Source organism: Chlamydotis macqueenii, chromosome 21 (assembly GCF_036417535.1).
Source record: "Chlamydotis macqueenii isolate bChlMac1 chromosome 21, bChlMac1.mat, whole genome shotgun sequence".
Taxonomy (NCBI): domain Eukaryota; kingdom Metazoa; phylum Chordata; class Aves; order Otidiformes; family Otididae; genus Chlamydotis; species Chlamydotis macqueenii.
This window is the reverse complement of record NC_141576.1, coordinates 5,184,739-5,196,402: the sequence shown is the minus strand read 5'-3', so window position 1 is coordinate 5,196,402 and position 11,664 is coordinate 5,184,739. Positions and strand designations below refer to the sequence as shown.

General features: G+C 38.6%; 1 protein-coding gene across 1 annotated transcript in view; it reads left to right on the top strand.

Annotated features, from left to right (window-relative positions):
• CTNNBIP1 (catenin beta interacting protein 1) overlaps window positions 1–11,664 on the top strand; it is a 28,159-nt gene that overhangs the window by 1,466 nt on the left and 15,029 nt on the right. The window contains exon 2 of the mRNA XM_010122254.2: window positions 10,322–10,411. The gene's annotated coding sequence lies outside the window, so the exon portion shown is untranslated. The remainder of the gene's footprint in view (window positions 1–10,321; window positions 10,412–11,664) is intronic.

The window sequence follows — 11,664 nt, the reverse complement described above, 5'->3', positions numbered from 1 at the left end:
TGGTCAGCAGCTACAGAGGACTCTGCAAAATAAACCTTTCACAATTCACATAAAACTGTTTGCAGCGGTTTTCTTAACGTTTCGGTGTCATGATTCTTAGTTCATAAGCTCTTACAAAATATACTTTAATCCTGAAATAAAATTCTGTATGTGTAATAGTGTGTGTGCAGACATACAGTGTTGTTTTTAATCTGTTTCATTGTTCTTTTCTTGGTAGCTGCCATTTTTGCCATAACTGCTATAAGCTGCTTCTTTTCGTTGATAAATTAACTATATGTCCGTTCTCACTTTTGCCTATGATTCTTCCAGTTTTCCTTGTACTCTGAAATTAATCAGTCCCAGCACTGACTGGGACTTGATATAACCCTTAAAAAACCCTGTAGTCAGTTAATTCCTCTCCAGCCCGTGTGTGTGTGTTTGTACAGTAGCGCTAAAGGGAGATGTCTGCTGTCAAACCAATGACCTCATACAGGTTTATGTCACAGTTCAGGGCTAATATAATTAAGGTAGCATTCAAAATTGTGGCTGGGGAGGAAGGAAATTGCATCCCTTTTCCTGAGAAATAGGAAGTCTCTTGAAGGCAAGATTTCCTTCCTTGTAATCCCACTTTACAAAAACTTATGGAAAGCCAAATGTCTGCGGTAAAATTGGTGTGTAATGAGGAATTTGTTTTAGACTTGTGAATGTTGAAAGTCCACTCTTAAAGTTGGCCAGGATGTTTTTCCTTCCTCCTCTCTCCATCAGACATCTTTGCAGCATGGTATTGTTTGGTGACCTAAAGAAGGTAACAAAAATCCTTTTGTGCTTTTTGTTTTTAATAAGTTCTTCGGAGGAGAGAGGAACTGGCACACTTCTCTATCATTAGAACAACTATTGTGACAAGTTTATGAAACGCTACCAAGGCAAGTTCTTGAGGAGTATTATCTTATGAAAGTCCAAGGAGCAGGGGTCTCTTGCCCATATTATCCAGTAATATTAATGATGTTAATGAATCACTGAGGCGGCAAAGGTTTTGTGTTGTGGTTAGTGCAAAAAAGATGATCAAGGAATATATTCGTATTAGACAAATAGCCATTAATTCTTAGTTAAAGTTTTGGCAAGTTTATTAATAAAATAACTCTTTAAAGGATTTAAGAAACTTAACCATACATTGATTCAAAACTGAAATGACTTCTTTGCTTTTTGGGTTATGTAGAGCATCCATGAAGAAAGGAGTGCAGAATTTTTTTTTTTCTTTTTTTCTAAAGAGGCAGGATAAGTAGGTGTCATAAGAGGTATATTTATCACTATTTTATAGCAAATTTTGTTGATGTATGAGGCCAGAACAATATTTCATGTTGTTGTCTAATGGTTAGGCAATCTTGGTAGTCAGGAACTATTAATCTAAGAGTCTCTAGTCCTAATGCTTTGATACAGTATTGCAAAATATTAAAACGCTAAGTAGTCACCAACCTAATAACAGCTCATGTTTTTAATTGCTTTTAAAAAAATCTAGTTAGCCGTAATCTCTCTACTGTAAAAGGATTTGCAGGCCTTGTCAGTGTAAAATGTATATGATTTGGCGTTAATGATGTTCAGATGTCAGTGTAAATTACAGGGCAGCATAGGTCACATTTTAAATTGAAAGCTATCTCTAATATGCTGGGCATCTGGTGAAAGATAGAACGTTGATGAGTACCGACGAAACGCCTATAAATATAATGGTGCTTCAGTGAGCGGAGTAGTGGAGAGAATTCCTTTCAGGAGGCAGTACTCATGATGTCTGCCACTTCTGGTTAAACAGAACAACGCGGCGTGCGTAAGCTGCTGAGAAGTTGGTCACTAGACCACAGGCAGCTCGAATCCAAATATGGTGCTTCTGGGTTTTGGTGGCTTCTGCTGCATGCTTGTAAATTGAAATTAAATGTTGTTATTTTAACTGCTTACAGATACTTACTGGGATTTTGCATGTTCTGATTTTAGGCTGTTCTGTAATGGTTTGTGATTTGTTAATAGTGTCGCTTGCCTTTTTGTTAAAGTTGACTGAAACATCACATTTTTGCACTAGACATAGTTTAATTTCAAAAATCAGAGTACAAATACAGTATTAATGAAACTGGTTGGAAACATTCTCCATTAGCACTGCTGGTGATTCTGACTATGTGCTTGTTCATGCGTATTTCTGTTTCCTGTTCCGTTTCAAGCCACTTGAGAATTACTGAAGAAAGCAGGAAAAACATCCTACACCTTGGCCATATACTTGCGTCAGTTTTGAGTTGTACTCTATTGTGTAGGCATGGTAGGCTTATTTGAGGTTCATTATGAAAAATGAACCAGTTTCTTGCTTCTACAGTCAACTAATTCTTGATCAGGGTTTATGCTTCTTGAGTGTACGATGTTTGTCCCATGTATTAAGGTTTTTTTTTTTTTGGCCTGTTGAATTTGATTTCTGTAATATAAATGGCAATTTTCAGTAAAACTCAGTTTTAATGCTGTTGATCTATAAGTCTTCAGAGGATTGAGAATCCAGCGTTCTCACTTCTTGCAGAGCTCCTTTGAAAACGTGACTTTGGTCATAAAGCTGATTAACACTAGAAGAAAATGAAGTGACCATAATTAATGGTCTTGATCTTCCTTGTGCGTGTTTGTGTGTTGGCCTTGGTTCATAGATTAGACGTGCTGCGGGAGGCTCTGTTGTTGGTGTTGATAATTAATAGTCCAAAACGATGATAGGTCGAGGTGTTATATGGGTTCATATTTGTACAACGTGTATAGCGTGCCTGCCGTATGAAATGGGATAGATAAATTGAAAATAATTTGTTGATTCTTGTAAGCTGCTGATAAAATCTTTACTTATTATTGGTGCTTTGGTTTTTCACTGGTTTGTGATTCCAATTAAGATCAAACTATGAAAATAAAATTAATTTCTTGAGAACAAGAAAAGGCATCTCAAGTTTGAAATGTCTCTGTGCTGGAAACTTCATTTTCTGTTTCTGACAAGACAGAATATTTACAAAGAGATTCGTAGAAAGCACTGACATACAGTTTTGTTTTGATGATGAATGTGTAACACTTCTTTTTACAGCAGTAATTCTTTTGTGTGGGATAACTGGTAGTTAAAATCACTGGCTATCTGTCATTAGTGCTTAATTTCCTCTCTAGAAGATTGGTAGCTTTGTTATAAAGAGAGGAAGAGGTGTGTGAGCCTCTGTCAGAGATGCTAATGATTGGGACAAGAGCAGCACTCATCAATCCAGCTGTTGAAGATCATATTGAGTAAGGTATTTTAACATTCTTTTAGAATTATTTCTTTGACCGAGACAGAATTTGTGTATAAACTGCTGTAGCTAAGGGTTGTCACTTTTTAAAGAATTTCTGACAAATTCGTCTTTGAAGTGTGAATACCTGTGTGAAATGAAAGCCTTTTTTTAAGGTTTTGTTGCTGTTACTACATTTTATTTCAGAGATTTCAAGTTGACTGATGTGAACTACCTAAAAACCTGTGCTACCTCTTTTAACTGCATGACACATGATAGATGTCTTCTCTTTGAAAGATTGCTGCTGTGGTACAGGAAAAAAAAAATGTAGTTTGTGTGTGCCTGAAGGTCAGGAGGCAAGCATTAGTTTCATAAAAATTGGGATTATAATGGTAGGATTCCTTTTTCTTTTTTTTTTTTTTTTTTACAGTTATCTTGAACATTGATGTAAGAACTGGTTTAGTACATAGGGAAGATTTTTTGAATGCATTTCATTACTACCTTTGAAGTGCTTTTTGAAGCTCTGAAAGGTGATGCAGCACTGGAAAAAACCAACCCTGCTTGTTTTTGTAGATTTTTTTTTCGTGTCTAAATGGCAGTTTTTTGGGCTGTTTTCTCTCTCTCTTCAAGAGAGAGGACTGTACTGTTTTGTTAAAAATTTAAATCTAACATTTAAGAGATGAGAACCTACCACTAGAGTTCCATCTGTAAACTGAGCAAAATCTGACACTGGGCTTCAGATTCTAAAGTCAGCTAAAAGAGAATACTGAACATAGAAACAAAGAAAAAAAAAAAAACCACCCCATATTAAATATTTCAACTCTTACTGTTCAACTATAAATAGGTAGCTGTTATGAATTCTTCACTGTCATATCCCTCTGGAGATGGAAATTAATCCAGTCTCCAGCTGCCTGTGACTGAAGGTCATGAGTCAGGCTGAATTAGAGGAAAATTTGCAGCAGAATTCTGCAGACTCTGGTTCCTGACTTCAGGTTTCAGGCTCCAGCTTGGAAGGGGTTAGGGCTCTAGCTGTTCTCTGTAAAATGTCATTTGAAAATTAACAAGGCGTAAAGGTGCAGCATCACCTTGCACTTACAAGCTTCCCAGTATGACCGTGTTTTAACCACTGAAGTACTCAATAATATAACTGTGGAGGCTAATAGCTTAACCTTGGATAATGATATCATAGAGTTAAAGGAGCCTCTTCGTGCTGGCTGTTAACTCAATTTGTGTAGTGCAAAGGAAACCTGCAGCGGAGAGTTTTATTCACCATAACTCCTTATCTGAGCTTTTATAATCCTATCCCATTAATTGAGGTTTTTTAGCTGCCTTGAACAGAATCAGCCAGATTGAAGAAAAATTAAATTGTAGGTGAACAAACTCCTATTGGATTTCTTTTGACTGTAACTGGAAATGATACAAGATACTACAGAGGTAGTCAGCTGTGGCTTACATTTTAAAGAGCTTGCCAGATGGCCGCTGTAAGTACCCTAAATTATTAAGACCGAATATGTAAAAATATTACTCACATTTACTGACAACTTACTGCTTTTTTCTTTCTTTTTTTTTTTTTCCCCTCCTTAATGTAGGCTGTGCAAATTCCTCAGTTTTGATTTGTTTTTTCCTATGCCAGTAAAATGTGAGTGTCAGGAACCTGAGCATTACAGAGGATTACAGTGTTGATGGGAATATGTAATCTGAAGGAACAAAAGCTCGTGTTGATTTCTCATTGCATTAAGTAAGCCTATTTTTTAAATTAAATGGGATACTTAAGTAGTTTGCCTATGCAAAATTTACAAACGTAAAATTTTTTAGTGTCTTTTTGTGTTGGGATGTGAATTTTTTGGGGTTTTGTTTTTTAAAAAAAGGGATGATGGGAGGGGAGTCAGAGTAGTTTAGAAGTGCTTTACTATGAACCCATCTGTCCATCTGTGGCATTGTCCAGCAGAGAAGCCCTTCCAGGTTTTGAATTCATAAGAGGATAGGGGAAAGTGAGGGAAATACAGTTAGGAATCTGTAATTTTCAGTTGCTGCGTGCTGGAATCCTCCTCTACTGAAAGCGCTGAGTCAAAACAGCTCTTGCCGATGAGCTTGAGTTTCCTGAGGAGCTGTTTCTATCTGTCTGTAAAACAGACTAGTTAAACTGAGTTTGCGTGCAGATTTCTCCTGTCTACACTTTTTTAAAGTGAAAACACAGTAACTGATGTTCTAAATCTAGTTAGGAAAAAAAAAGGGGGACTAACTGAAAAGGCAATATTTTTTCATTACATACTGTACCATTGTGCCCAGGGTCAGTAACTGAAGAGAAGGCTGGTATAGTCTTTTAGTTCATTTTGGGGAATTTTTAAGTTTTACATTCATTATAAACTTTTCGGGACAAGTAACAGTGTGGAGAGGTAGGGAAGCATCTCTTAATGCTGGTGGAAAAGTTAAAAATACCTAATCCCCTTCTACTTTGGTAACATACTTCTGAAGTAGCCCAACTGCTTTTCAATGTAGACATACCTACGTCTTCTGGTTCCAAAACCACGTCCAGTTTACTCTCATCTCTAACTTACTGCCTTCCTAGAAAGTATAACTTCAATCTACTATGTATTATGTGAAGGTGATATTTGCAGTTCTTTTCCCAAGGGGACAGAATTGCTCGTACTCTTTCCACAGCCGAAGAGATCGATTTGGTAGGCAGACAAACAGGGATCGGACCGGGGATGTCAGGCGTGCTTGACTCTGCCCCGTCCACATGTTGGGCCTTGCAGAGCAGAGGGCATTCCTGACCCAGCCCTTCTGCAGGCAGCACGGGGAATGAAGCGCTGAGGAGCAGGACAGCTTTTCTGTTTGTTTACTGACCAACCTCGCTGACTGGTTGGGAAAGGGAGAGAATGCTTTTAAACCCAAATTCATTGCTTTGCCAAAGCTGGGCTGGCAGTTTTGGCTGCAATATATAGATCTTTCTCATTTATTATTCTGTCTTGTGAATCATATTAAATATAAATGAGAACTAAATTTCATTCCCTGTGCCTGCCAAACAAGGGAAAATTGGGTGACCCAATTATGTCCATTTGCAGTGTGTTGGATGCAGCAGGACAAGCTTGTAGGATTTAGTCTTTTAACATGGTTTAGGGAAGAATGTGATCTTTTCAGACTAAAACTACAGCTTTTGAAATGCACAGGTTAGTCTTTTTTGTGAGAAAGGAATTGAATAATGGCATTGGAGAACAGAACCGTGCTCAGCTGCAAAATAGATAAGGTGTTGGCAGCGCAGGCTTTCCTGTTGGTTTGGCAGATCTGCCTCGCCCTTACCTGGAGAGACTCGTTCCAGACTTGATAGGGCAGTACATTCTGCATGGCCTCATCAGCCCTTGGCATTTCTTCCTTTAGTGCTAGGATATGACTACCAGAAATGCAGCTGAGACGCCGGAATTTCTTTGCTTAGGTCAGTAAGTATCAGGGAATGTGTAACTGGGCTTCTGAACAGCTCTGGCTATTCATTCTTTTGAATGAACGGCTTTCCCGTCGAGTTCTGTTAACGCTGTGGGGATTCCTTCAGTCCAGTATGTGACTGTTCCTGTTTTTCGATTTCCCTGTCTGGCTTTAGTGCTGAAAATACAGATTGAAATGTTATCTTTCAGGAAATGTTTCCCATATGCAATATAATATATTGGGCGACAACAGGTAAATAAATTAATTCTGTATTTTAACTTTAAACACTAGGATTCGTTAGTGCTGTTGATAAAAGTTTATGATGTACAGGATATGCAGTATTTGTTTTAATCTTTGCTGATCAGCTGACATTCAAATACATCCTGTATTTTGCCTGTTGCACCCTGATGTCAGTTCCATTTCCTTATGCTGTTGTAATTCAGTGACATGTACTTTCAAAACATGTTTCTTCGAAGTTAATGTGCCATACATTTTAGCTTAAAAACTCATTTAACCTACTGGTGTTTGGGGAGGCAGCATGATGTCTAAGCGATAGAACCTAAAGCGAAGACTTGGACCTTTTTCCATCTCCTATATGGACATCTGTGAACTTGTAAACATTACTTCACTGCTTTCACAGTTTTCTGTATGTTAAAAAATACTATTTGTAGCAAGCCCTGACCCAACTGTAAACCATTGTAAAGAAGTAGAATTGCTTAGGACAGAGCAATAAGGATGAAATGAAACTGAAGGTTTTGTGCTTGGAATAACTTTCATTTCATTTCCATGGTAAAGGACCTTGCATAGTTTTATCCTGGCTGGGAACCTAAGCCCATTGGGGCAAGAAGAATTTTGATTGTAAGTTTGAGAAATGGTTTTATGTTCTTGCCTAGTGACACCTAAGTTGGAAACTGTCTAGTTGTTTGGTTTGGTTGTTTTTTCCGTCATACTTGTGGGAGTACGTGGCATGAGTTAGGCTTTGAATCCTATGAATTCTATGATTCTATGATTTGACAGAACCTCGTAACCAGGAGAAAACCCGAATCTTGCTTTCCATGGTAGAAGTGCTGATTGGTGTCAGGAGCTCAAGCAGCTGTTTGTAGTACCTGCGTGAGCATAGAGAGGCTTCTGTGAGGGTCAAGTGGTCCAGACCTACCCGAGTCCTGCAGCATTAGTAGACTAAGTGAAGCAGTCACCACTTGTTTAGACAGAGGGACAAAAAATTGTAGCTGAGCACAGGCAAAATAAACAATGTTCTGACCTTGCAGGAGTAGAAGGTGGATGTAGGTGAGCCAAGAAGCAGAATTCAGAGCTGGTAGTTGCAAGTGAGGCAAGAAATTATTTGACCTGGAAAATCCTTCAGGGATGGATCATCATGTAGCACACGGGTCTATTGGGACTCTTAAGGCTGTGAGCAGAACTTGTGCTAGTAGTGATTCAGCTGTTCCTCAGCTGTTTTGCTAAACTCTTTCTCATATTTTGCTCTTCTTCCCTCCCACACCCAAAATACACAGTTGCAAAATATTTTTAGATCTTATTTCTTAGGGTTCGTTAGAGATGAATGTAGAAATGTTGATGTGTAGTTGAAAACGTGGAAGTGTGAGCTGCCATTTAGAACAGATAGGAACAAGTTGGCAGGAGAACCTGTGTGTGGCCTTGGACTGGTCACCAGAACTTTTAGTCTTACTTTGTTCTCATGCTTTTAAGAAAAAGTAATAAAACCTGATTTATTTTATTTGCTCCAGTCATTTTTGGAGACTTTAGCAGGAAACGTGCCTGTTATTCAGAGGATGTGCCTTACGGTTTAACAGAGAAGTTCTCATGTTCTGGTGTGTCAGCTTGGTGTTCCCCCCATGTATTTGTTGTGAGCGTGGTGAGGTTGCGATCAAACAAAACCAGCATATTCTGGGTGCTGCTACTGACTGGTAGAGGGACTAGACCTTAGCTTGGAAGTGAAACTGTCTATGAGATAAGCCTTCTGGCTGGCAATGAATACGGCCTGTCTGTGGAGGCTGTTACGGTTCTCAGCCAAATTCCTCTGAATTTATAGGGTTAGGAAAACATGTGATCTTTCTGTTTTCATTTGTAGTTGGTATTAAAGATAACAAATGCATAGATGACTATTATTTGCAATTTGGGGTGTGCGTGGGGAATTTTAATGGTAGCTATAAATATGCTGTTGCTGCCAGTAGGACAGAAGCATGTCTCAGAAGTGGTTACTATCCATTCTCTAAGCCTTTTCTTTAGGAAGGGGTTGTGTGGTGAGTATTTGTACAGTGGTGGTGGGAATATGTCTTTGAAGCTCATAGGAATGAGAACAGCAATTAGTTACTGCAAATGGCCCTGTTGTCAGTGCTGTAGATAATCTTTCTTGGGACTGCATTGCGTATTTAGAGGGCAAGAACAGTGGGAACTAATTAGTGAGGTAGGGCTTAAATAATCTTTTCAGAGCAGGCAATTTCTCTCCTCTTGAGAGCTGAAATTATTCTTTTAAGCCATTGATAAAGCTCAGCTGCTTCCAACACTTGTTAGTAAGAGGCACTGTAGAGAACCTGTGGGTGAAGCTGGCAGGTATTTTGGATTCAGCGTTTCTCTGATAAACCTGGCGTATGGAACAGTTGAGTAGCTCTAGCTACTCCTCTCTTGTTTCCCTGCTCATGATGACTTCTGCATGGGGTGGTGAACCAGCCGTGAGAGAAATGGAATTAGTCTAGATCTGCCTTTGCCTGTTGACTACCAAAAAAAAAAAAGTTTGGTAAACTTAAGCTGTACTTTATTAACAAATGGTGCAGGTATGCATATCTTCCCTAGTCAGAAACTCTTAATTAAGCACAGCAACTTAAGCTGTTAGTTACGTGATTCTAGCAGTGATGCTGTCCAGAGTAGCAGGCACTTGCCTGCATTGCTCATCACAGAGGGCTTGAGCTGTCACGTCATTTGTGAGATTGAGCTGCTTGTCTTAGAGGCTAATGTGATGGATAGGAAGAGTTAAAAGCTCTTACCATGTCCTGGTACCCAGTGCCAGTTGTAAAATATGTTCAGAAATATGTTACCAATCTTAAAAAAAAAAAAGTCTGTAACTGTTAGCTGTTGGTGACTGAATGGTGAGGTTGGTCTGAAAAATTCTCTGCAAAGGGTTTTCCAGCCCATCTTTCAAGTGCCAGTCTTCATAATTGCTATATTCAGATAACATAGGCATAGTTGAAAACAATAATTTTGGTCAAAATCAGCATGCTTTACATTTCTCCCTAGTTTACCTAAAATCTTTGGTAAACTGTGCCTATTTTTTCTTTTACTGGAAGAAATTACGTGTCATGACATTTATTGTTTTGTTTTGTTTTTTTTTTTTTTCCAGGGAGTTGTATTTTATGCTGAAAAGGTCTTAAAGAATGCAAAGCTTGAATGCATTCCATTCTCAAGTGATTGGGAATATCATTGGTATGGTCAGGGTGTAAATCTTGCAGATGAAGAATGACTTGACCTTTAGAAAACTTATTCTTTAAAAATATGAAGGGTTTACAAACTCCAGAGAAGCCTACAGTTTTATGAATTGTGGCTAGACCGTGTTCTAAAGCAGGCTGTGATTCAAAGCATGTTGAATGAAGAGTCTCTCTGGTTTTCAGCTTTGTCTATTTCTGTAATGCTTTGCTCATTTGTTTTCACAGGGCAGTTTCCTCGCACATTTTTTCCAGCTACGCTCATTAATCAGGACTGAACACGTGGGTTATCTGATCTTCTGTGGTTTTTAGAAGCAGGTATGTTGGCAGAGAAATCCCTGATGTTTTACTGGTTGAGGGTGGGGGGATGATGACTTCATCTATGTGCCAGAAAGAATTGTAGGGTTAGGGAAATGCTCCTGAATATAGCATATTACTGTAGCTTCCTTGAGAAACCAAAGTTGGTAAGTACTTTGATAAGGTTTTTCAGTCCTTCATTTGTAAAGATGGATCGTGCTGTATTCTGGGCACAGACTTGCTTTGTAAATGGTTGTGGAAATTTCCTGATGTAATATATGCTTGGTGGTATTGTCATCCCTAAGTGTGTCTTACAAAAGCATTGTGTAACAGGAACAGAGGTTAAATTTTTTCATGCTGGGGTCTCAATACTGTCTTAAGTCTTTCTACTTTGATGTCATCAAGTAGGGAAAGCTGTGGTGGCTGAGGCTATCACCCAAAATAATTGTGTGGTGTATGAAGAGCAAAGCAGTGTTGCTCCATAATCTTAATTTAACCTCTTTATACATATATTTTAATGGCCTTTGAGCCATGTCAAGTGCTTTTTCTCCCGTGTTGCTTACAAACTTTTTAAAGCATTTGCTGAAAGGGCAAGCTTTAGTATTTTTATCCTTCCTGTTAAATAGGTAGCTCCATGGTAAATCCATCTTGACTGAAGTTTACTTCGGAAGAACCAGGTTTAGACAGGAATTTTGATCACCCCTTGTTAAAGTTTGAAAAATGAATAAACAGCTGGAAGACTATTATGATGGAAAACAGTGGATAATGACATGTATAGACTACAAATCTCGTGGAATCTCTGATGTGTAGAGCAATGCTGAAATGTGGTCCTCCTATCTGGCATGGGGGCAGCCGTGGTATTTTCCTGGTGCTTGTGTGTGGTGCCACCTATTGATAGATATCCCAGAGAATTTGTTCCATTTTTAAACAATAGGTGTGCTACCACAGTTCAGGATTTTGCTGTTACGCTTTTTCTTTTCTAAATCGATTTCTTTGGCTACTAGTACAGCACCTTCCCTCTTCAAGTAACAACATCAAAAAAAAAAGAAAAAAAAAGAAAAAAGTATGAATTAGTATAGTATTAAGTGCCAGTCACAACCTTTCAGACTTACTTGGTATCCTGACAAACTCCCCCTTCAGAAAGCCGTTTGCTGATTATAGCAAAATAATATGATCCCCTTGCACATTTACAGGCTGCAAGTTTCCAAGCAGAACCGTCTATAGCAAATCAGTGCCATGCAGATCTTCCCACTGGAAAGTTATTGAAGCAGGAC